The 26,910-nt window shown below is 39.7% G+C and overlaps 8 non-coding genes across 8 annotated transcripts; all 8 read left to right on the forward strand.

Annotated features, from left to right (window-relative positions):
• The first annotated feature begins 1,385 nt into the window (after nucleotides 1-1,385).
• Nucleotides 1,386-1,511, forward strand: LOC139056538 (U5 spliceosomal RNA). Its single transcript, XR_011512424.1, has one exon. It is a non-coding gene; the product is annotated as a U5 spliceosomal RNA (small nuclear RNA).
• Nucleotides 1,512-4,647: 3,136 nt separating this feature from the next.
• Nucleotides 4,648-4,773, forward strand: LOC139056560 (U5 spliceosomal RNA). The gene has a single exon (XR_011512444.1). It is a non-coding gene; the product is annotated as a U5 spliceosomal RNA (small nuclear RNA).
• Nucleotides 4,774-7,909: 3,136 nt separating this feature from the next.
• LOC139056540 (U5 spliceosomal RNA) lies at nucleotides 7,910-8,035 on the forward strand. Its single transcript, XR_011512425.1, has one exon. It is a non-coding gene; the product is annotated as a U5 spliceosomal RNA (small nuclear RNA).
• A 3,136-nt stretch (nucleotides 8,036-11,171) lies between these two features.
• LOC139056504 (U5 spliceosomal RNA) lies at nucleotides 11,172-11,297 on the forward strand. Its single transcript, XR_011512390.1, has one exon. It is a non-coding gene; the product is annotated as a U5 spliceosomal RNA (small nuclear RNA).
• A 3,136-nt stretch (nucleotides 11,298-14,433) lies between these two features.
• LOC139056565 (U5 spliceosomal RNA) lies at nucleotides 14,434-14,559 on the forward strand. Its single transcript, XR_011512449.1, has one exon. It is a non-coding gene; the product is annotated as a U5 spliceosomal RNA (small nuclear RNA).
• Nucleotides 14,560-17,695: 3,136 nt separating this feature from the next.
• On the forward strand, nucleotides 17,696-17,821 carry LOC139056561 (U5 spliceosomal RNA). The gene has a single exon (XR_011512445.1). It is a non-coding gene; the product is annotated as a U5 spliceosomal RNA (small nuclear RNA).
• Nucleotides 17,822-20,957: 3,136 nt separating this feature from the next.
• Nucleotides 20,958-21,083, forward strand: LOC139056541 (U5 spliceosomal RNA). The gene has a single exon (XR_011512426.1). It is a non-coding gene; the product is annotated as a U5 spliceosomal RNA (small nuclear RNA).
• Nucleotides 21,084-24,219: 3,136 nt separating this feature from the next.
• On the forward strand, nucleotides 24,220-24,345 carry LOC139056542 (U5 spliceosomal RNA). Its single transcript, XR_011512427.1, has one exon. It is a non-coding gene; the product is annotated as a U5 spliceosomal RNA (small nuclear RNA).
• The last annotated feature ends 2,565 nt before the right edge of the window (nucleotides 24,346-26,910 follow it).

Genomic DNA, 26,910 nt, shown 5'->3' on the forward strand with positions numbered 1-26,910 from the left:
AACTTAGCCAAGTATCACAATGGTACATAAGTAATCAGCTGACTCTTTATAACCAGAAAATAAAGTACGCCGTGTTTCACTCGCGAATAATATAAATTATCACCACGTTGCATCAATTATTAACAACAAGAATGCGCTCAGCGTGACGCAATGCAAGTTATATCTTGGTGCTGTGTTTGAGTCTGATATGCACTGGAAGGAACAAATTATTACTGTCTGCTCCAAATGAAGTCATGGCTGTCATGTATTACTAAAAGCTGTAGAGTGCTTTGGTCTTTCGATTTCACGCGTTCTGTATTTCTCATTTGCGCTCAGCGATTTGTGCTATTGCCTACAAACGAGGGGCAAGACATACAAAACATATTGAGACCATGTTTGTCGCCTTCAATAACGTGCTATTCGTATGATAAATTATTCAAGAAATTCTCACCCATGTATGTCCTTTCTGAACAGCTACGGATGTTATCCGTATCAATTTCACATAAATTGAAGATAGCTGAAGTAGTAAATGGATTATTAAGGTCCAATAACGAGCTGCTGCTTACTATTTTCAGATTATCAATGAAACAAACAGGAGCAGCTACAAACAGCCTATTTACCTTCCCGCCTTCTCATTATACATACAGCCATAGACCTGTACAATATAAAGGAGCCAATGTGTGTAATGAAGTTCCAAACGAAGTAATGCAAAGGAATGATATTTTAGCATCGTTAAAACATCTTTTCGTCTTTACTGTGGCACTACTGGAATGAAGAAGCGTGTAAATAAGTTTACAAAAAAAGAAACAGCTTGTTTTTATTTTTGATGCCCTGTCGGTGCTTTGGTCGTTCTTTGGACTTTGGACTCTGCTTCGGTCGAATATACCACAAAGTTATATACTGAAGCTTGCCAATTTTCTTGCGTGTCACTGAAGTGTGTTGTGATTGAGCCCATTCAACAAAAAGTCTGCCAGTATTATAGTACTTGTTTAGAGTGTGGGCCCATCACTAGCCTTGAAGGCTATGGGTGGGACCAACTGCGTGTGTACTGGATTTTAGAACTAATAATAAAAAGTATCCGGTAAAAAAACAGGCCAGCGCATGCGTTTAAATCTTCGATGTTCAACACCAGATGGCGACAGCAGCGCATAAAAATGGCAGTCGTGCAGTGCAAGCAATCCGGGCTATTTTTAACACTGTTATTAGCTTTTAAACGTGAATACGGAAACATTTAAAATTTCTCTATTAACAAGTACATGTCGAAAAGCCCAGGCAGGTATACACTTGCTAAAGAATAACATGAGTTGAGGTTTCAGCATGCAAATTTGAGAATAGCTTGAAGGTTCGCTTGACCAAGTAAGTGACACCATTTAGCAGACCAGTCTCGCACAGCATAGGTAATTTCATCGCTCAGGTCTCTCCTCAAATCCACGTATTAATCTTTCGCCTTTTACTAAAGATTACCGTGGGGAGGGACACTCCAATGAGACTATAGGCAAATTTTTGAGAGGCCTTGCCCGTTTGGGCAGGGCCTACCATTCCAATCAAAAGAAAGATTTACGTTGTTGATTGGCGCGATATCGATGAGCAAGCGTATCTGGTGTTGCCGCAGTGGCAGTCCGAGCGCAGTTACCGCTCCTGTGCATCATCGCGCAATAATAGCGTTACTGTCAGAAAAGTCTAACCTGCGCCTGCGCGGGCCATTGTCGGCGCACGGATCCGTAACAGCGTGGCGTATAGGCGTAAGCTGTTCGAAAGAGCATTAATACGTTCGGAGAAAGCTTTTTAAACAGAAGCAACTCGCGCCCCGATACCTCAACTACTAACTAGATCCCATCCTGTGCCATATTACTTAAGCTGCGCAGGCTGGTCCTTGCGGCGAGTTGATTGCAGACCATTAATCCATTATTGTTCCTATTGAGAAACAACACATTCGGCACATAGTAAAACACTGAGTAAGATAGACTAGGTCCGGCTGCGTGAAATATTAGAACGAACAGATTTCATTACGGCATATGATAAACACGTTGATACCGAGTACATGAAATTTCTAGATACACTTAAAAATGCCGTTAAACGGCGGTCTGTGACGACCCATAAAAATACATCTACCCAAAGTGTCCTTGGATGAACACTGAAATATTAACATTGTAAAAACATAAATGGTACCACAAATGGTAACAGTTCACATCAAACGAATCTTACCTAACTCAATTTAAACGCTATCTAAAGCTATCTATGTTCTCTATGAGGAAAAGGAAAAAAACATGTTATTAATCTCTCGTGAAGCAGGCGCATGTAAATACAAAAAAACATTGGGACACGGTAAATTACGCAATCGGCTTAGGATCGAACATCTCTACTTTCCCTGAAACTGTTGACGAAGGTACAGTTGAATCATTTGGTACCTATTTTGCCTCCGTAGAGCCTAAGGTAGCTGCACAAGTACATGCTGATGTTCCTTCAGTGAAAATGGCAGAGCGTGACAACAACACTTTTGCATTGCCTCACATAGAAATTGAAGAATTAGTTACAACAGTAAACAACCCTTCAGTCTCTAAGGCGGCAGAACCTGACTGATGCATTACCTGTTAGGCTGATAAAAAACAACTTTGATATGCTGGGAATCTATCTACTGCATATCTTAAACCATACGTTGGAAAATGGAGTGTATCCTGATCAACTGCAGGTCAAGAAGGTCATATCCATCTTTAATAGCGGTGAGCGATCCGACATAGAAAAGTACAGGCCTATATCGCTGCTAAATGCAATCAATACAGTTTTTGTAAAGACACTTTGTAAGCGTATACAAAATTTTTAAAAGAAATATAACATCATCTGTCCTAATCAGCATGGCTTCTGGCGCCAATGATCAACGTCTTTCGCAGTTGTTGTTCTTACACAACTCATAAATACTGCACTGCATAATAACAAACTAGCCTTAGTAGTTTACTTAGATGTATCCAAAGCTTTCGATGCGGTAGATCAGACAATACTGTGCAACAGAAATTGGAAAATTAGGGTCTGAAAGGAAATATTTATAATCCAATTAAATGTTATTTTTCAAATAGGAAACAATATGTTGCTGTAAACAATCTAACCTCTCTACTACAAAACACTATTTTCTGGCTTCTGCAAGGTTCCTTGTTGGGCCTCTGTTTTCTGTATAATAACGATCTTCCGTCAGGTCTGAAGGATTCTGAACCTATTATGCATGCCGATGACATAGCATTACTTTCCACAGGCGATAATTTAGAGGAACTGAAATGTACATTTAATGAAGAACTTAGCCAAGTATCACAATGGTACATAAGTAATCAGCTGACTCTTTATAACCAGAAAATAAAGTACGCCGTGTTTCACTCGCGAATAATATAAATTATCACCACGTTGCATCAATTATTAACAACAAGAATGCGCTCAGCGTGACGCAATGCAAGTTATATCTTGGTGCTGTGTTTGAGTCTGATATGCACTGGAAGGAACAAATTATTACTGTCTGCTCCGAATGAAGTCATGGCTGTCATGTATTACTAAAAGCTGTAGAGTGCTTTGGTCTTTCGATTTCACGCGTTCTGTATTTCTCATTTGCGCTCAGCGATTTGTGCTATTGCCTGCAAACGAGGGGCAAGACATACAAAACATATTGAGACCATGTTTGTCGCCTTCAATAACGTGCTATTCGTATGATAAATTATTCAAGAAATTCTCACCCATGTATGTCCTTTCTGAACAGCTACGGATGTTATCCGTATCAATTTCACATAAATTGAAGATAGCTGAAATAGTAAATGGATTAATAAGGTCCAATAACGAGCTGCTGCTTACTATTTTCAGATTATCAATGAAACAAACAGGAGCAGCTACAAACAGCCTATTTACCTTCCCGCCTTCTCATTATACATACAGCCATAGACCTATACAATATAAAGGAAACTACGTGTGTAATGAAGTTCCAAACGAAGTAATGCAAAGGAATGATATTTTAGCATCGTTAAAACATCTTTTCCTCTTTACTATGGAACTACTGGAATGAAGAAGCGTGTAAATAAGTTTACAAAAAAAGAAACAGCTTGTTTTTATTTTTGATGCCCTGTCGGTGCTTTGGTCGTTCTTTGGACTTTGGACTCTGCTTCGGTCGAATATACCACAAAGTTATATACTGAAGCTTGCCAATTTTCTTGCGTGTCACTGAAGTGTGTTGTGATTGAGCCCATTCAACAAAAAGTCTGCCAGTATTATAGTACTTGTTTAGAGTGTGGGCCCATCACTAGCCTTGAAGGCTATGGGTGGGACCAACTGCGTGTGTACTGGATTTTAGAACTAATAATAAAAAGTATCCGGTAAAAAAACAGGCCAGCGCATGCGTTTAAATCTTCGATGTTCAACACCAGATGGCGACAGCAGCGCATAAAAATGGCAGTCGTGCAGTGCAAGCAATCCGGGCTATTTTTAACACTGTTATTAGCTTTTAAACGTGAATACGGAAACATTTAAAATTTCTCTATTAACAAGTACATGTCGAAAAGACCAGGCAGGTATACACTTGCTAAAGAATAACATGAGTTGAGGTTTCAGCATGCAAATTTGAGAATAGCTTGAAGGTTCGCTTGGCCAAGTAAGTGACACCATTTAGCAGACCAGTCTCGCACAGCATAGGTAATTTCATCGCTCAGGTCTCTCCTCAAATCCACGTATAAATCTTTCGCCTTTTACTAAAGATTACCGTGGGGAGGGACACTCCAATGAGCCTATAGGCCAATTTTTGAGAGGCCTTGCCCGTTTGGGCAGGGCCTACCATTCCAATCAAAAGAAAGATTTACGTTGTTGATTGGCGCGATATCGATGAGCAAGCGTATCTGGTGTTGCCGCAGTGGCAGTCCGAGCGCAGTTACCGCTCCTGTGCATCATCGCGCAATAATAGCGTTACTGTCAGAAAAGTCTAACCTGCGCCTGCGCGCGCCGTTGTCGGCGTACGGATCCGTAACAGCGTGGCGTATAGGCGTAAGCTGTTCGAAAGAGCATTAATACGTTCGGAGAAAGCTTTTTAAACAGAAGCAACTCGCGCCCCGATACCTCAACTACTAACTAGATCCCATCCTGTGCCATATTACTTAAGCTGCGCAGGCTGGTCCTTGCGGCGAGTTGATTGCAGACCATTAATCCATTATTGTTCCTATTGAGAAACACTACATTCGGTACATAGTAAAACACTGAGTAAGATAGACTAGGTCCGGCTGCGTGAAATATTAGAACGAACAGATTTCATTACGGCATATGATAAACACGTTGATACCGAGTACATGAAATTTCTAGATACACTTAAAAATGCCGTTAAACGGCGGTCTGTGCCGACCCATAAAAATACATCTACCCAAAGTGTCCTTGGATGAACACTGAAATATTAACATTGTAAAAACATAAATGGTACCACAAATGGTAACAGTTCACATCAAACGAATCTTACCTAACTCAATTTAAACGCTATCTAAAGCTATCTATGTTCTCTATGAGGAAAAGGAAAAAAACATGTTATTCATCTCTCGTGAAGCAGGCGCATGTAAATACAAAAAAACATTGGGACACGGTAAATTACGCAATCGGCTTAGGATCGAACATCTCTACTTTCCCTGAAACTGTTGACGAAGGTACAGTTGAATCATTTGGTACCTATTTTGCCTCCGTAGAGCCTAAGGCAGCTGCACAAGTACATGCTGATGTTCCTTCAGTGAAAATGGCAGAGCGTGACAACAACACTTTTGCATTGCCTCACATAGAAATTGAAGAATTAGTTACAACAGTAAACAACCCTTCAGTCTCTAAGGCGGCAGAACCTGATTGATGCATTACCTGTTAGGCTGATAAAAAACAACTTTGATATGCTGGGAATCTATCTACTGCATATCTTAAACCATACGTTGGAAAATGGAGTGTATCCTGATCAACTGCAGGTCAAGAAGGTCATATCCATCTTTAATAGCGGTGAGCGATCCGACATAGAAAAGTACAGGCCTATATCGCTGCTAAATGCAATCAATACAGTTTTTGTAAAGACACTTTGTAAGCGTATACAAAATTTTTAAAAGAAATATAACATCATCTGTCCTAATCAGCATGGCTTCTGGCGCCAAAGATCAACGTCTTTCGCAGTTGTTGTTCTTACACAACTCATAAATACTGCACTGCATAATAACAAACTAGCTTTAGTAGTTTACTTAGATGTATCCAAAGCTTTCGATGCAGTAGATCAGACAATACTGTGCAACAGAAATTGGAAAATTAGTGTCTGAAAGGAAATATTTATAATCCAATTAAATGTTATTTTTCAAATAGGAAACAATATGTTGCTGTAAACAATCTAACCTCTCTACTACAAAACACTATTTTCTGGCTTCTGCAAGGTTCCTTGCTGGGCCTCTGTTTTCTTTATAATAACGATCTTCCGTCAGGTCTGAAGGATTCTGAACCTATTATGCATGCCGATGACATAGCATTACTTTCCACAGGCGATAATTTAGAGGAACTGAAATGTACATTTAATGAAGAACTTAGCCAAGTATCACAATGGTACATAAGTAATCAGCTGACTCTTTATAACCAGAAAATAAAGTACGCCGTGTTTCACTCGCGAATAATATAAATTATCACCACGTTGCATCAATTATTAACAACAAGAATGCGCTCAGCGTGACGCAATGCAAGTTATATCTTGGTGCTGTGTTTGAGTCTGATATGCACTGGAAGGAACAAATTATTACTGTCTGCTCCAAATGAAGTCATGGCTGTCATGTATTACTAAAAGCTGTAGAGTGCTTTGGTCTTTCGATTTCACGCGTTCTGTATTTCTCATTTGCGCTCAGCGATTTGTGCTATTGCCTACAAACGAGGGGCAAGACATACAAAACATATTGAGACCATGTTTGTCGCCTTCAATAACGTGCTATTCGTATGATAAATTATTCAAGAAATTCTCACCCATGTATGTCCTTTCTGAACAGCTACGGATGTTATCCGTATCAATTTCACATAAATTGAAGATAGCTGAAGTAGTAAATGGATTAATAAGGTCCAATAACGAGCTGCTGCTTACTATTTTCAGATTATCAATGAAACAAACAGGAGCAGCTACAAACAGCCTATTTACCTTCCCGCCTTCTCATTATACATACAGCCATAGACCTGTACAATATAAAGGAGCCAATGTGTGTAATGAAGTTCCAAACGAAGTAATGCAAAGGAATGATATTTTAGCATCGTTAAAACATCTTTTCGTCTTTACTGTGGCACTACTGGAATGAAGAAGCGTGTAAATAAGTTTACAAAAAAAGAAACAGCTTGTTTTTATTTTTGATGCCCTGTCGGTGCTTTGGTCGTTCTTTGGACTTTGGACTCTGCTTCGGTCGAATATACCACAAAGTTATATACTGAAGCTTGCCAATTTTCTTGCGTGTCACTGAAGTGTGTTGTGATTGAGCCCATTCAACAAAAAGTCTGCCAGTATTATAGTACTTGTTTAGAGTGTGGGCCCATCACTAGCCTTGAAGGCTATGGGTGGGACCAACTGCGTGTGTACTGGATTTTAGAACTAATAATAAAAAGTATCCGGTAAAAAAACAGGCCAGCGCATGCGTTTAAATCTTCGATGTTCAACACCAGATGGCGACAGCAGCGCATAAAAATGGCAGTCGTGCAGTGCAAGCAATCCGGGCTATTTTTAACACTGTTATTAGCTTTTAAACGTGAATACGGAAACATTTAAAATTTCTCTATTAACAAGTACATGTCGAAAAGCCCAGGCAGGTATACACTTGCTAAAGAATAACATGAGTTGAGGTTTCAGCATGCAAATTTGAGAATAGCTTGAAGGTTCGCTTGACCAAGTAAGTGACACCATTTAGCAGACCAGTCTCGCACAGCATAGGTAATTTCATCGCTCAGGTCTCTCCTCAAATCCACGTATTAATCTTTCGCCTTTTACTAAAGATTACCGTGGGGAGGGACACTCCAATGAGACTATAGGCAAATTTTTGAGAGGCCTTGCCCGTTTGGGCAGGGCCTACCATTCCAATCAAAAGAAAGATTTACGTTGTTGATTGGCGCGATATCGATGAGCAAGCGTATCTGGTGTTGCCGCAGTGGCAGTCCGAGCGCAGTTACCGCTCCTGTGCATCATCGCGCAATAATAGCGTTACTGTCAGAAAAGTCTAACCTGCGCCTGCGCGGGCCATTGTCGGCGCACGGATCCGTAACAGCGTGGCGTATAGGCGTAAGCTGTTCGAAAGAGCATTAATACGTTCGGAGAAAGCTTTTTAAACAGAAGCAACTCGCGCCCCGATACCTCAACTACTAACTAGATCCCATCCTGTGCCATATTACTTAAGCTGCGCAGGCTGGTCCTTGCGGCGAGTTGATTGCAGACCATTAATCCATTATTGTTCCTATTGAGAAACAACACATTCGGCACATAGTAAAACACTGAGTAAGATAGACTAGGTCCGGCTGCGTGAAATATTAGAACGAACAGATTTCATTACGGCATATGATAAACACGTTGATACCGAGTACATGAAATTTCTAGATACACTTAAAAATGCCGTTAAACGGCGGTCTGTGACGACCCATAAAAATACATCTACCCAAAGTGTCCTTGGATGAACACTGAAATATTAACATTGTAAAAACATAAATGGTACCACAAATGGTAACAGTTCACATCAAACGAATCTTACCTAACTCAATTTAAACGCTATCTAAAGCTATCTATGTTCTCTATGAGGAAAAGGAAAAAAACATGTTATTCATCTCTCGTGAAGCAGGCGCATGTAAATACAAAAAAACATTGGGACACGGTAAATTACGCAATCGGCTTAGGATCGAACATCTCTACTTTCCCTGAAACTGTTGACGAAGGTACAGTTGAATCATTTGGTACCTATTTTGCCTCCGTAGAGCCTAAGGTAGCTGCACAAGTACATGCTGATGTTCCTTCAGTGAAAATGGCAGAGCGTGACAACAACACTTTTGCATTGCCTCACATAGAAATTGAAGAATTAGTTACAACAGTAAACAACCCTTCAGTCTCTAAGGCGGCAGAACCTGACTGATGCATTACCTGTTAGGCTGATAAAAAACAACTTTGATATGCTGGGAATCTATCTACTGCATATCTTAAACCATACGTTGGAAAATGGAGTGTATCCTGATCAACTGCAGGTCAAGAAGGTCATATCCATCTTTAATAGCGGTGAGCGATCCGACATAGAAAAGTACAGGCCTATATCGCTGCTAAATGCAATCAATACAGTTTTTGTAAAGACACTTTGTAAGCGTATACAAAATTTTTAAAAGAAATATAACATCATCTGTCCTAATCAGCATGGCTTCTGGCGCCAATGATCAACGTCTTTCGCAGTTGTTGTTCTTACACAACTCATAAATACTGCACTGCATAATAACAAACTAGCCTTAGTAGTTTACTTAGATGTATCCAAAGCTTTCGATGCGGTAGATCAGACAATACTGTGCAACAGAAATTGGAAAATTAGGGTCTGAAAGGAAATATTTATAATCCAATTAAATGTTATTTTTCAAATAGGAAACAATATGTTGCTGTAAACAATCTAACCTCTCTACTACAAAACACTATTTTCTGGCTTCTGCAAGGTTCCTTGTTGGGCCTCTGTTTTCTTTATAATAACGATCTTCCGTCAGGTCTGAAGGATTCTGAACCTATTATGCATGCCGATGACATAGCATTACTTTCCACAGGCGATAATTTAGAGGAACTGAAATGTACATTTAATGAAGAACTTAGCCAAGTATCACAATGGTACATAAGTAATCAGCTGACTCTTTATAACCAGAAAATAAAGTACGCCGTGTTTCACTCGCGAATAATATAAATTATCACCACGTTGCATCAATTATTAACAACAAGAATGCGCTCAGCGTGACGCAATGCAAGTTATATCTTGGTGCTGTGTTTGAGTCTGATATGCACTGGAAGGAACAAATTATTACTGTCTGCTCCAAATGAAGTCATGGCTGTCATGTATTACTAAAAGCTGTAGAGTGCTTTGGTCTTTCGATTTCACGCGTTCTGTATTTCTCATTTGCGCTCAGCGATTTGTGCTATTGCCTGCAAACGAGGGGCAAGACATACAAAACATATTGAGACCATGTTTGTCGCCTTCAATAACGTGCTATTCGTATGATAAATTATTCAAGAAATTCTCACCCATGTATGTCCTTTCTGAACAGCTACGGATGTTATCCGTATCAATTTCACATAAATTGAAGATAGCTGAAGTAGTAAATGGATTAATAAGGTCCAATAACGAGCTGCTGCTTACTATTTTCAGATTATCAATGAAACAAACAGGAGCAGCTACAAACAGCCTATTTACCTTCCCGCCTTCTCATTATACATACAGCCATAGACCTATACAATATAAAGGAAACTACGTGTGTAATGAAGTTCCAAACGAAGTAATGCAAAGGAATGATATTTTAGCATCGTTAAAACATCTTTTCCTCTTTACTATGGAACTACTGGAATGAAGAAGCGTGTAAATAAGATTACAAAAAAAGAAACAGCTTGTTTTTATTTTTGATGCCCTGTCGGTGCTTTGGTCGTTCTTTGGACTTTGGACTCTGCTTCGGTCGAATATACCACAAAGTTATATACTGAAGCTTGCCAATTTTCTTGCGTGTCACTGAAGTGTGTTGTGATTGAGCCCATTCAACAAAAAGTCTGCCAGTATTATAGTACTTGTTTAGAGTGTGGGCCCATCACTAGCCTTGAAGGCTATGGGTGGGACCAACTGCGTGTGTACTGGATTTTAGAACTAATAATAAAAAGTATCCGGTAAAAAAACAGGCCAGCGCATGCGTTTAAATCTTCGATGTTCAACACCAGATGGCGACAGCAGCGCATAAAAATGGCAGTCGTGCAGTGCAAGCAATCCGGGCTATTTTTAACACTGTTATTAGCTTTTAAACGTGAATGCGGAAACATTTAAAATTTCTCTATTAACAAGTACATGTCGAAAAGCCCAGGCAGGTATACACTTGCTAAAGAATAACATGAGTTGAGGTTTCAGCATGCAAATTTGAGAATAGCTTGAAGGTTCGCTTGGCCAAGTAAGTGACACCATTTAGCAGACCAGTCTCGCACAGCATAGGTAATTTCATCGCTCAGGTCTCTCCTCAAATCCACGTATTAATCTTTCGCCTTTTACTAAAGATTACCGTGGGGAGGGACACTCCAATGAGCCTATAGGCCAATTTTTGAGAGGCCTTGCCCGTTTGGGCAGGGCCTACCATTCCAATCAAAAGAAAGATTTACGTTGTTGATTGGCGCGATATCGATGAGCAAGCGTATCTGGTGTTGCCGCAGTGGCAGTCCGAGCGCAGATACCGCTCCTGTGCATCATCGCGCAATAATAGCGTTACTGTCAGAAAAGTCTAACCTGCGCCTGCGCGCGCCGTTGTCGGCGTACGGATCCGTAACAGCGTGGCGTATAGGCGTAAGCTGTTCGAAAGAGCATTAATACGTTCGGAGAAAGCTTTTTAAACAGAAGCAACTCGCGCCCCGATACCTCAACTACTAACTAGATCCCATCCTGTGCCATATTACTTAAGCTGCGCAGGCTGGTCCTTGCGGCGAGTTGATTGCAGACCATTAATCCATTATTGTTCTTATTGAGAAACACTACATTCGGTACATAGTAAAACACTGAGTAAGATAGACTAGGTCCGGCTGCGTGAAATATTAGAACGAACAGATTTCATTACGGCATATGATAAACACGTTGATACCGAGTACATGAAATTTCTAGATACACTTAAAAATGCCGTTAAACGGCGGTCTGTGACGACCCATAAAAATACATCTACCCAAAGTGTCCTTAGATGAACACTGAAATATTAACATTGTAAAAACATAAATGGTACCACAAATGGTAACAGTTCACATCAAACGAATCTTACCTAACTCAATTTAAACGCTATCTAAAGCTATCTATGTTCTCTATGAGGAAAAGGAAAAAAACATGTTATTCATCTCTCGTGAAGCAGGCGCATGTAAATACAAAAAAACATTGGGACACGGTAAATTACGCAATCGGCTTAGGATCGAACATCTCTACTTTCCCTGAAACTGTTGACGAAGGTACAGTTGAATCATTTGGTACCTATTTTGCCTCCGTAGAGCCTAAGGTAGCTGCACAAGTACATGCTGATGTTCCTTCAGTGAAAATGGCAGAGCGTGACAACAACACTTTTGCATTGCCTCACATAGAAATTGAAGAATTAGTTACAACAGTAAACAACCCTTCAGTCTCTAAGGCGGCAGAACCTGATTGATGCATTACCTGTTAGGCTGATAAAAAACAACTTTGATATGCTGGGAATCTATCTACTGCATATCTTAAACCATACGTTGGAAAATGGAGTGTATCCTGATCAACTGCAGGTCAAGAAGGTCATATCCATCTTTAATAGCGGTGAGCGATCCGACATAGAAAAGTACAGGCCTATATCGCTGCTAAATGCAATCAATACAGTTTTTGTAAAGACACTTTGTAAGCGTATACAAAATTTTTAAAAGAAATATAACATCATCTGTCCTAATCAGCATGGCTTCTGGCGCCAAAGATCAACGTCTTTCGCAGTTGTTGTTCTTACACAACTCATAAATACTGCACTGCATAATAACAAACTAGCTTTAGTAGTTTACTTAGATGTATCCAAAGCTTTCGATGCAGTAGATCAGACAATACTGTGCAACAGAAATTGGAAAATTAGTGTCTGAAAGGAAATATTTATAATCCAATTAAATGTTATTTTTCAAATAGGAAACAATATGTTGCTGTAAACAATCTAACCTCTCTACTACAAAACACTATTTTCTGGCTTCTGCAAGGTTCCTTGCTGGGCCTCTGTTTTCTTTATAATAACGATCTTCCGTCAGGTCTGAAGGATTCTGAACCTATTATGCATGCCGATGACATAGCATTACTTTCCACAGGCGATAATTTAGAGGAACTGAAATGTACATTTAATGAAGAACTTAGCCAAGTATCACAATGGTACATAAGTAATCAGCTGACTCTTTATAACCAGAAAATAAAGTACGCCGTGTTTCACTCGCGAATAATATAAATTATCACCACGTTGCATCAATTATTAACAACAAGAATGCGCTCAGCGTGACGCAATGCAAGTTATATCTTGGTGCTGTGTTTGAGTCTGATATGCACTGGAAGGAACAAATTATTACTGTCTGCTCCAAATGAAGTCATGGCTGTCATGTATTACTAAAAGCTGTAGAGTGCTTTGGTCTTTCGATTTCACGCGTTCTGTATTTCTCATTTGCGCTCAGCGATTTGTGCTATTGCCTACAAACGAGGGGCAAGACATACAAAACATATTGAGACCATGTTTGTCGCCTTCAATAACGTGCTATTCGTATGATAAATTATTCAAGAAATTCTCACCCATGTATGTCCTTTCTGAACAGCTACGGATGTTATCCGTATCAATTTCACATAAATTGAAGATAGCTGAAGTAGTAAATGGATTAATAAGGTCCAATAACGAGCTGCTGCTTACTATTTTCAGATTATCAATGAAACAAACAGGAGCAGCTACAAACAGCCTATTTACCTTCCCGCCTTCTCATTATACATACAGCCATAGACCTGTACAATATAAAGGAGCCAATGTGTGTAATGAAGTTCCAAACGAAGTAATGCAAAGGAATGATATTTTAGCATCGTTAAAACATCTTTTCGTCTTTACTGTGGCACTACTGGAATGAAGAAGCGTGTAAATAAGTTTACAAAAAAAGAAACAGCTTGTTTTTATTTTTGATGCCCTGTCGGTGCTTTGGTCGTTCTTTGGACTTTGGACTCTGCTTCGGTCGAATATACCACAAAGTTATATACTGAAGCTTGCCAATTTTCTTGCGTGTCACTGAAGTGTGTTGTGATTGAGCCCATTCAACAAAAAGTCTGCCAGTATTATAGTACTTGTTTAGAGTGTGGGCCCATCACTAGCCTTGAAGGCTATGGGTGGGACCAACTGCGTGTGTACTGGATTTTAGAACTAATAATAAAAAGTATCCGGTAAAAAAACAGGCCAGCGCATGCGTTTAAATCTTCGATGTTCAACACCAGATGGCGACAGCAGCGCATAAAAATGGCAGTCGTGCAGTGCAAGCAATCCGGGCTATTTTTAACACTGTTATTAGCTTTTAAACGTGAATACGGAAACATTTAAAATTTCTCTATTAACAAGTACATGTCGAAAAGCCCAGGCAGGTATACACTTGCTAAAGAATAACATGAGTTGAGGTTTCAGCATGCAAATTTGAGAATAGCTTGAAGGTTCGCTTGACCAAGTAAGTGACACCATTTAGCAGACCAGTCTCGCACAGCATAGGTAATTTCATCGCTCAGGTCTCTCCTCAAATCCAGGTATTAATCTTTCGCCTTTTACTAAAGATTACCGTGGGGAGGGACACTCCAATGAGACTATAGGCAAATTTTTGAGAGGCCTTGCCCGTTTGGGCAGGGCCTACCATTCCAATCAAAAGAAAGATTTACGTTGTTGATTGGCGCGATATCGATGAGCAAGCGTATCTGGTGTTGCCGCAGTGGCAGTCCGAGCGCAGTTACCGCTCCTGTGCATCATCGCGCAATAATAGCGTTACTGTCAGAAAAGTCTAACCTGCGCCTGCGCGGGCCATTGTCGGCGCACGGATCCGTAACAGCGTGGCGTATAGGCGTAAGCTGTTCGAAAGAGCATTAATACGTTCGGAGAAAGCTTTTTAAACAGAAGCAACTCGCGCCCCGATACCTCAACTACTAACTAGATCCCATCCTGTGCCATATTACTTAAGCTGCGCAGGCTGGTCCTTGCGGCGAGTTGATTGCAGACCATTAATCCATTATTGTTCCTATTGAGAAACAACACATTCGGCACATAGTAAAACACTGAGTAAGATAGACTAGGTCCGGCTGCGTGAAATATTAGAACGAACAGATTTCATTACGGCATATGATAAACACGTTGATACCGAGTACATGAAATTTCTAGATACACTTAAAAATGCCGTTAAACGGCGGTCTGTGACGACCCATAAAAATACATCTACCCAAAGTGTCCTTGGATGAACACTGAAATATTAACATTGTAAAAACATAAATGGTACCACAAATGGTAACAGTTCACATCAAACGAATCTTACCTAACTCAATTTAAACGCTATCTAAAGCTATCTATGTTCTCTATGAGGAAAAGGAAAAAAACATGTTATTAATCTCTCGTGAAGCAGGCGCATGTAAATACAAAAAAACATTGGGACACGGTAAATTACGCAATCGGCTTAGGATCGAACATCTCTACTTTCCCTGAAACTGTTGACGAAGGTACAGTTGAATCATTTGGTACCTATTTTGCCTCCGTAGAGCCTAAGGTAGCTGCACAAGTACATGCTGATGTTCCTTCAGTGAAAATGGCAGAGCGTGACAACAACACTTTTGCATTGCCTCACATAGAAATTGAAGAATTAGTTACAACAGTAAACAACCCTTCAGTCTCTAAGGCGGCAGAACCTGACTGATGCATTACCTGTTAGGCTGATAAAAAACAACTTTGATATGCTGGGAATCTATCTACTGCATATCTTAAACCATACGTTGGAAAATGGAGTGTATCCTGATCAACTGCAGGTCAAGAAGGTCATATCCATCTTTAATAGCGGTGAGCGATCCGACATAGAAAAGTACAGGCCTATATCGCTGCTAAATGCAATCAATACAGTTTTTGTAAAGACACTTTGTAAGCGTATACAAAATTTTTAAAAGAAATATAACATCATCTGTCCTAATCAGCATGGCTTCTGGCGCCAATGATCAACGTCTTTCGCAGTTGTTGTTCTTACACAACTCATAAATACTGCACTGCATAATAACAAACTAGCCTTAGTAGTTTACTTAGATGTATCCAAAGCTTTCGATGCGGTAGATCAGACAATACTGTGCAACAGAAATTGGAAAATTAGGGTCTGAAAGGAAATATTTATAATCCAATTAAATGTTATTTTTCAAATAGGAAACAATATGTTGCTGTAAACAATCTAACCTCTCTACTACAAAACACTATTTTCTGGCTTCTGCAAGGTTCCTTGTTGGGCCTCTGTTTTCTGTATAATAACGATCTTCCGTCAGGTCTGAAGGATTCTGAACCTATTATGCATGCCGATGACATAGCATTACTTTCCACAGGCGATAATTTAGAGGAACTGAAATGTACATTTAATGAAGAACTTAGCCAAGTATCACAATGGTACATAAGTAATCAGCTGACTCTTTATAACCAGAAAATAAAGTACGCCGTGTTTCACTCGCGAATAATATAAATTATCACCACGTTGCATCAATTATTAACAACAAGAATGCGCTCAGCGTGACGCAATGCAAGTTATATCTTGGTGCTGTGTTTGAGTCTGATATGCACTGGAAGGAACAAATTATTACTGTCTGCTCCGAATGAAGTCATGGCTGTCATGTATTACTAAAAGCTGTAGAGTGCTTTGGTCTTTCGATTTCACGCGTTCTGTATTTCTCATTTGCGCTCAGCGATTTGTGCTATTGCCTGCAAACGAGGGGCAAGACATACAAAACATATTGAGACCATGTTTGTCGCCTTCAATAACGTGCTATTCGTATGATAAATTATTCAAGAAATTCTCACCCATGTATGTCCTTTCTGAACAGCTACGGATGTTATCCGTATCAATTTCACATAAATTGAAGATAGCTGAAGTAGTAAATGGATTAATAAGGTCCAATAACGAGCTGCTGCTTACTATTTTCAGATTATCAATGAAACAAACAGGAGCAGCTACAAACAGCCTATTTACCTTCCCGCCTTCTCATTATACATACAGCCATAGACCTATACAATATAAAGGAAACTACGTGTGTAATGAAGTTCCAAACGAAGTAATGCAAAGGAATGATATTTTAGCATCGTTAAAACATCTTTTCCTCTTTACTATGGAACTACTGGAATGAAGAAGCGTGTAAATAAGTTTACAAAAAAAGAAACAGCTTGTTTTTATTTTTGATGCCCTGTCGGTGCTTTGGTCGTTCTTTGGACTTTGGACTCTGCTTCGGTCGAATATACCACAAAGTTATATACTGAAGCTTGCCAATTTTCTTGCGTGTCACTGAAGTGTGTTGTGATTGAGCCCATTCAACAAAAAGTCTGCCAGTATTATAGTACTTGTTTAGAGTGTGGGCCCATCACTAGCCTTGAAGGCTATGGGTGGGACCAACTGCGTGTGTACTGGATTTTAGAACTAATAATAAAAAGTATCCGGTAAAAAAACAGGCCAGCGCATGCGTTTAAATCTTCGATGTTCAACACCAGATGGCGACAGCAGCGCATAAAAATGGCAGTCGTGCAGTGCAAGCAATCCGGGCTATTTTTAACACTGTTATTAGCTTTTAAACGTGAATACGGAAACATTTAAAATTTCTCTATTAACAAGTACATGTCGAAAAGACCAGGCAGGTATACACTTGCTAAAGAATAACATGAGTTGAGGTTTCAGCATGCAAATTTGAGAATAGCTTGAAGGTTCGCTTGGCCAAGTAAGTGACACCATTTAGCAGACCAGTCTCGCACAGCATAGGTAATTTCATCGCTCAGGTCTCTCCTCAAATCCACGTATAAATCTTTCGCCTTTTACTAAAGATTACCGTGGGGAGGGACACTCCAATGAGCCTATAGGCCAATTTTTGAGAGGCCTTGCCCGTTTGGGCAGGGCCTACCATTCCAATCAAAAGAAAGATTTACGTTGTTGATTGGCGCGATATCGATGAGCAAGCGTATCTGGTGTTGCCGCAGTGGCAGTCCGAGCGCAGTTACCGCTCCTGTGCATCATCGCGCAATAATAGCGTTACTGTCAGAAAAGTCTAACCTGCGCCTGCGCGCGCCGTTGTCGGCGTACGGATCCGTAACAGCGTGGCGTATAGGCGTAAGCTGTTCGAAAGAGCATTAATACGTTCGGAGAGAGCTTTTTAAACAGAAGCAACTCGCGCCCCGATACCTCAACTACTAACTAGATCCCATCCTGTGCCATATTACTTAAGCTGCGCAGGCTGGTCCTTGCGGCGAGTTGATTGCAGACCATTAATCCATTATTGTTCCTATTGAGAAACACTACATTCGGTACATAGTAAAACACTGAGTAAGATAGACTAGGTCCGGCTGCGTGAAATATTAGAACGAACAGATTTCATTACGGCATATGATAAACACGTTGATACCGAGTACATGAAATTTCTAGATACACTTAAAAATGCCGTTAAACGGCGGTCTGTGCCGACCCATAAAAATACATCTACCCAAAGTGTCCTTGGATGAACACTGAAATATTAACATTGTAAAAACATAAATGGTACCACAAATGGTAACAGTTCACATCAAACGAATCTTACCTAACTCAATTTAAACGCTATCTAAAGCTATCTATGTTCTCTATGAGGAAAAGGAAAAAAACATGTTATTCATCTCTCGTGAAGCAGGCGCATGTAAATACAAAAAAACATTGGGACACGGTAAATTACGCAATCGGCTTAGGATCGAACATCTCTACTTTCCCTGAAACTGTTGACGAAGGTACAGTTGAATCATTTGGTACCTATTTTGCCTCCGTAGAGCCTAAGGCAGCTGCACAAGTACATGCTGATGTTCCTTCAGTGAAAATGGCAGAGCGTGACAACAACACTTTTGCATTGCCTCACATAGAAATTGAAGAATTAGTTACAACAGTAAACAACCCTTCAGTCTCTAAGGCGGCAGAACCTGATTGATGCATTACCTGTTAGGCTGATAAAAAACAACTTTGATATGCTGGGAATCTATCTACTGCATATCTTAAACCATACGTTGGAAAATGGAGTGTATCCTGATCAACTGCAGGTCAAGAAGGTCATATCCATCTTTAATAGCGGTGAGCGATCCGACATAGAAAAGTACAGGCCTATATCGCTGCTAAATGCAATCAATACAGTTTTTGTAAAGACACTTTGTAAGCGTATACAAAATTTTTAAAAGAAATATAACATCATCTGTCCTAATCAGCATGGCTTCTGGCGCCAAAGATCAACGTCTTTCGCAGTTGTTGTTCTTACACAACTCATAAATACTGCACTGCATAATAACAAACTAGCTTTAGTAGTTTACTTAGATGTATCCAAAGCTTTCGATGCGGTAGATCAGACAATACTGTGCAACAGAAATTGGAAAATTAGTGTCTGAAATGAAATATTTATAATCCAATTAAATGTTATTTTTCAAATAGGAAACAATATGTTGCTGTAAACAATCTAACCTCTCTACTACAAAACACTATTTTCTGGCTTCTGCAAGGTTCCTTGCTGGGCCTCTGTTTTCTTTATAATAACGATCTTCCGTCAGGTCTGAAGGATTCTGAACCTATTATGCATGCCGATGACATAGCATTACTTTCCACAGGCGATAATTTAGAGGAACTGAAATGTACATTTAATGAAGAACTTAGCCAAGTATCACAATGGTACATAAGTAATCAGCTGACTCTTTATAACCAGAAAATAAAGTACGCCGTGTTTCACTCGCGAATAATATAAATTATCACCACGTTGCATCAATTATTAACAACAAGAATGCGCTCAGCGTGACGCAATGCAAGTTATATCTTGGTGCTGTGTTTGAGTCTGATATGCACTGGAAGGAACAAATTATTACTGTCTGCTCCAAATGAAGTCATGGCTGTCATGTATTACTAAAAGCTGTAGAGTGCTTTGGTCTTTCGATTTCACGCGTTCTGTATTTCTCATTTGCGCTCAGCGATTTGTGCTATTGCCTACAAACGAGGGGCAAGACATACAAAACATATTGAGACCATGTTTGTCGCCTTCAATAACGTGCTATTCGTATGATAAATTATTCAAGAAATTCTCACCCATGTATGTCCTTTCTGAACAGCTACGGATGTTATCCGTATCAATTTCACATAAATTGAAGATAGCTGAAGTAGTAAATGGATTAATAAGGTCCAATAACGAGCTGCTGCTTACTATTTTCAGATTATCAATGAAACAAACAGGAGCAGCTACAAACAGCCTATTTACCTTCCCGCCTTCTCATTATACATACAGCCATAGACCTGTACAATATAAAGGAGCCAATGTGTGTAATGAAGTTCCAAACGAAGTAATGCAAAGGAATGATATTTTAGCATCGTTAAAACATCTTTTCGTCTTTACTGTGGCACTACTGGAATGAAGAAGCGTGTAAATAAGTTTACAAAAAAAGAAACAGCTTGTTTTTATTTTTGATGCCCTGTCGGTGCTTTGGTCGTTCTTTGGACTTTGGACTCTGCTTCGGTCGAATATACCACAAAGTTATATACTGAAGCTTGCCAATTTTCTTGCGTGTCACTGAAGTGTGTTGTGATTGAGCCCATTCAACAAAAAGTCTGCCAGTATTATAGTACTTGTTTAGAGTGTGGGCCCATCACTAGCCTTGAAGGCTATGGGTGGGACCAACTGCGTGTGTACTGGATTTTAGAACTAATAATAAAAAGTATCCGGTAAAAAAACAGGCCAGCGCATGCGTTTAAATCTTCGATGTTCAACACCAGATGGCGACAGCAGCGCATAAAAATGGCAGTCGTGCAGTGCAAGCAATCCGGGCTATTTTTAACACTGTTATTAGCTTTTAAACGTGAATACGTAAACATTTAAAATTTCTCTATTAACAAGTACATGTCGAAAAGCCCAGGCAGGTATACACTTGCTAAAGAATAACATGAGTTGAGGTTTCAGCATGCAAATTTGAGAATAGCTTGAAGGTTCGCTTGACCAAGTAAGTGACACCATTTAGCAGACCAGTCTCGCACAGCATAGGTAATTTCATCGCTCAGGTCTCTCCTCAAATCCACGTATTAATCTTTCGCCTTTTACTAAAGATTACCGTGGGGAGGGACACTCCAATGAGACTATAGGCAAATTTTTGAGAGGCCTTGCCCGTTTGGGCAGGGCCTACCATTCCAATCAAAAGAAAGATTTACGTTGTTGATTGGCGCGATATCGATGAGCAAGCGTATCTGGTGTTGCCGCAGTGGCAGTCCGAGCGCAGTTACCGCTCCTGTGCATCATCGCGCAATAATAGCGTTACTGTCAGAAAAGTCTAACCTGCGCCTGCGCGGGCCATTGTCGGCGCACGGATCCGTAACAGCGTGGCGTATAGGCGTAAGCTGTTCGAAAGAGCATTAATACGTTCGGAGAAAGCTTTTTAAACAGAAGCAACTCGCGCCCCGATACCTCAACTACTAACTAGATCCCATCCTGTGCCATATTACTTAAGCTGCGCAGGCTGGTCCTTGCGGCGAGTTGATTGCAGACCATTAATCCATTATTGTTCCTATTGAGAAACAACACATTCGGCACATAGTAAAACACTGAGTAAGATAGACTAGGTCCGGCTGCGTGAAATATTAGAACGAACAGATTTCATTACGGCATATGATAAACACGTTGATACCGAGTACATGAAATTTCTAGATACACTTAAAAATGCCGTTAAACGGCGGTCTGTGACGACCCATAAAAATACATCTACCCAAAGTGTCCTTGGATGAACACTGAAATATTAACATTGTAAAAACATAAATGGTACCACAAATGGTAACAGTTCACATCAAACGAATCTTACCTAACTCAATTTAAACGCTATCTAAAGCTATCTATGTTCTCTATGAGGAAAAGGAAAAAAACATGTTATTCATCTCTCGTGAAGCAGGCGCATGTAAATACAAAAAAACATTGGGACACGGTAAATTACGCAATCGGCTTAGGATCGAACATCTCTACTTTCCCTGAAACTGTTGACGAAGGTACAGTTGAATCATTTGGTACCTATTTTGCCTCCGTAGAGCCTAAGGTAGCTGCACAAGTACATGCTGATGTTCCTTCAGTGAAAATGGCAGAGCGTGACAACAACACTTTTGCATTGCCTCACATAGAAATTGAAGAATTAGTTACAACAGTAAACAACCCTTCAGTCTCTAAGGCGGCAGAACCTGACTGATGCATTACCTGTTAGGCTGATAAAAAACAACTTTGATATGCTGGGAATCTATCTACTGCATATCTTAAACCATACGTTGGAAAATGGAGTGTATCCTGATCAACTGCAGGTCAAGAAGGTCATATCCATCTTTAATAGCGGTGAGCGATCCGACATAGAAAAGTACAGGCCTATATCGCTGCTAAATGCAATCAATACAGTTTTTGTAAAGACACTTTGTAAGCGTATACAAAATTTTTAAAAGAAATATAACATCATCTGTCCTAATCAGCATGGCTTCTGGCGCCAAAGATCAACGTCTTTCGCAGTTGTTGTTCTTACACAACTCATAAATACTGCACTGCATAATAACAAACTAGCCTTAGTAGTTTACTTAGATGTATCCAAAGCTTTCGATGCGGTAGATCAGACAATACTGTGCAACAGAAATTGGAAAATTAGTGTCTGAAATGAAATATTTATAATCCAATTAAATGTTATTTTTCAAATAGGAAACAATATGTTGCTGTAAACAATCTAACCTCTCTACTACAAAACACTATTTTCTGGCTTCTGCAAGGTTCCTTGTTGGGCCTCTGTTTTCTTTATAATAACGATCTTCCGTCAGGTCTGAAGGATTCTGAACCTATTATGCATGCCGATGACATAGCATTACTTTCCACAGGCGATAATTTAGAGGAACTGAAATGTACATTTAATGAAGAACTTAGCCAAGTATCACAATGGTACATAAGTAATCAGCTGACTTTTTATAACCAGAAAATAAAGTACGCCGTGTTTCACTCGCGAATAATATAAATTATCACCACGTTGCATCAATTATTAACAACAAGAATGCGCTCAGCGTGACGCAATGCAAGTTATATCTTGGTGCTGTGTTTGAGTCTGATATGCACTGGAAGGAACAAATTATTACTGTCTGCTCCAAATGAAGTCATGGCTGTCATGTATTACTAAAAGCTGTAGAGTGCTTTGGTCTTTCGATTTCACGCGTTCTGTATTTCTCATTTGCGCTCAGCGATTTGTGCTATTGCCTGCAAACGAGGGGCAAGACATACAAAACATATTGAGACCATGTTTGTCGCCTTCAATAACGTGCTATTCGTATGATAAATTATTCAAGAAATTCTCACCCATGTATGTCCTTTCTGAACAGCTACGGATGTTATCCGTATCAATTTCACATAAATTGAAGATAGCTGAAGTAGTAAATGGATTAATAAGGTCCAATAACGAGCTGCTGCTTACTATTTTCAGATTATCAATGAAACAAACAGGAGCAGCTACAAACAGCCTATTTACCTTCCCGCCTTCTCATTATACATACAGCCATAGACCTATACAATATAAAGGAAACTACGTGTGTAATGAAGTTCCAAACGAAGTAATGCAAAGGAATGATATTTTAGCATCGTTAAAACATCTTTTCCTCTTTACTATGGAACTACTGGAATGAAGAAGCGTGTAAATAAGATTACAAAAAAAGAAACAGCTTGTTTTTATTTTTGATGCCCTGTCGGTGCTTTGGTCGTTCTTTGGACTTTGGACTCTGCTTCGGTCGAATATACCACAAAGTTATATACTGAAGCTTGCCAATTTTCTTGCGTGTCACTGAAGTGTGTTGTGATTGAGCCCATTCAACAAAAAGTCTGCCAGTATTATAGTACTTGTTTAGAGTGTGGGCCCATCACTAGCCTTGAAGGCTATGGGTGGGACCAACTGCGTGTGTACTGGATTTTAGAACTAATAATAAAAAGTATCCGGTAAAAAAACAGGCCAGCGCATGCGTTTAAATCTTCGATGTTCAACACCAGATGGCGACAGCAGCGCATAAAAATGGCAGTCGTGCAGTGCAAGCAATCCGGGCTATTTTTAACACTGTTATTAGCTTTTAAACGTGAATACGGAAACATTTAAAATTTCTCTATTAACAAGTACATGTCGAAAAGCCCAGGCAGGTATACACTTGCTAAAGAATAACATGAGTTGAGGTTTCAGCATGCAAATTTGAGAATAGCTTGAAGGTTCGCTTGACCAAGTAAGTGACACCATTTAGCAGACCAGTCTCGCACAGCATAGGTAATTTCATCGCTCAGGTCTCTCCTCAAATCCACGTATTAATCTTTCGCCTTTTACTAAAGATTACCGTGGGGAGGGACACTCCAATGAGACTATAGGCAAATTTTTGAGAGGCCTTGCCCGTTTGGGCAGGGCCTACCATTCCAATCAAAAGAAAGATTTACGTTGTTGATTGGCGCGATATCGATGAGCAAGCGTATCTGGTGTTGCCGCAGTGGCAGTCCGAGCGCAGTTACCGCTCCTGTGCATCATCGCGCAATAATAGCGTTACTGTCAGAAAAGTCTAACCTGCGCCTGCGCGGGCCATTGTCGGCGCACGGATCCGTAACAGCGTGGCGTATAGGCGTAAGCTGTTCGAAAGAGCATTAATACGTTCGGAGAAAGCTTTTTAAACAGAAGCAACTCGCGCCCCGATACCTCAACTACTAACTAGATCCCATCCTGTGCCATATTACTTAAGCTGCGCAGGCTGGTCCTTGCGGCGAGTTGATTGCAGACCATTAATCCATTATTGTTCCTATTGAGAAACAACACATTCGGCACATAGTAAAACACTGAGTAAGATAGACTAGGTCCGGCTGCGTGAAATATTAGAACGAACAGATTTCATTACGGCATATGATAAACACGTTGATACCGAGTACATGAAATTTCTAGATACACTTAAAAATGCCGTTAAACGGCGGTCTGTGACGACCCATAAAAATACATCTACCCAAAGTGTCCTTGGATGAACACTGAAATATTAACATTGTAAAAACATAAATGGTACCACAAATGGTAACAGTTCACATCAAACGAATCTTACCTAACTCAATTTAAACGCTATCTAAAGCTATCTATGTTCTCTATGAGGAAAAGGAAAAAAACATGTTATTCATCTCTCGTGAAGCAGGCGCATGTAAATACAAAAAAACATTGGGACACGGTAAATTACGCAATCGGCTTAGGATCGAACATCTCTACTTTCCCTGAAACTGTTGACGAAGGTACAGTTGAATCATTTGGTACCTATTTTGCCTCCGTAGAGCCTAAGGTAGCTGCACAAGTACATGCTGATGTTCCTTCAGTGAAAATGGCAGAGCGTGACAACAACACTTTTGCATTGCCTCACATAGAAATTGAAGAATTAGTTACAACAGTAAACAACCCTTCAGTCTCTAAGGCGGCAGAACCTGACTGATGCATTACCTGTTAGGCTGATAAAAAACAACTTTGATATGCTGGGAATCTATCTACTGCATATCTTAAACCATACGTTGGAAAATGGAGTGTATCCTGATCAACTGCAGGTCAAGAAGGTCATATCCATCTTTAATAGCGGTGAGCGATCCGACATAGAAAAGTACAGGCCTATATCGCTGCTAAATGCAATCAATACAGTTTTTGTAAAGACACTTTGTAAGCGTATACAAAATTTTTAAAAGAAATATAACATCATCTGTCCTAATCAGCATGGCTTCTGGCGCCAAAGATCAACGTCTTTCGCAGTTGTTGTTCTTACACAACTCATAAATACTGCACTGCATAATAACAAACTAGCCTTAGTAGTTTACTTAGATGTATCCAAAGCTTTCGATGCGGTAGATCAGACAATACTGTGCAACAGAAATTGGAAAATTAGTGTCTGAAATGAAATATTTATAATCCAATTAAATGTTATTTTTCAAATAGGAAACAATATGTTGCTGTAAACAATCTAACCTCTCTACTACAAAACACTATTTTCTGGCTTCTGCAAGGTTCCTTGTTGGGCCTCTGTTTTCTTTATAATAACGATCTTCCGTCAGGTCTGAAGGATTCTGAACCTATTATGCATGCCGATGACATAGCATTACTTTCCACAGGCGATAATTTAGAGGAACTGAAATGTACATTTAATGAAGAACTTAGCCAAGTATCACAATGGTACATAAGTAATCAGCTGACTTTTTATAACCAGAAAATAAAGTACGCCGTGTTTCACTCGCGAATAATATAAATTATCACCACGTTGCATCAATTATTAACAACAAGAATGCGCTCAGCGTGACGCAATGCAAGTTATATCTTGGTGCTGTGTTTGAGTCTGATATGCACTGGAAGGAACAAATTATTACTGTCTGCTCCAAATGAAGTCATGGCTGTCATGTATTACTAAAAGCTGTAGAGTGCTTTGGTCTTTCGATTTCACGCGTTCTGTATTTCTCATTTGCGCTCAGCGATTTGTGCTATTGCCTGCAAACGAGGGGCAAGACATACAAAACATATTGAGACCATGTTTGTCGCCTTCAATAACGTGCTATTCGTATGATAAATTATTCAAGAAATTCTCACCCATGTATGTCCTTTCTGAACAGCTACGGATGTTATCCGTATCAATTTCACATAAATTGAAGATAGCTGAAGTAGTAAATGGATTAATAAGGTCCAATAACGAGCTGCTGCTTACTATTTTCAGATTATCAATGAAACAAACAGGAGCAGCTACAAACAGCCTATTTACCTTCCCGCCTTCTCATTATACATACAGCCATAGACCTATACAATATAAAGGAAACTACGTGTGTAATGAAGTTCCAAACGAAGTAATGCAAAGGAATGATATTTTAGCATCGTTAAAACATCTTTTCCTCTTTACTATGGAACTACTGGAATGAAGAAGCGTGTAAATAAGATTACAAAAAAAGAAACAGCTTGTTTTTATTTTTGATGCCCTGT

This window comes from Dermacentor albipictus, chromosome 2, assembly GCF_038994185.2.
Source record: "Dermacentor albipictus isolate Rhodes 1998 colony chromosome 2, USDA_Dalb.pri_finalv2, whole genome shotgun sequence".
NCBI classification, from domain to species: Eukaryota; Metazoa; Arthropoda; class Arachnida; order Ixodida; family Ixodidae; genus Dermacentor; species Dermacentor albipictus.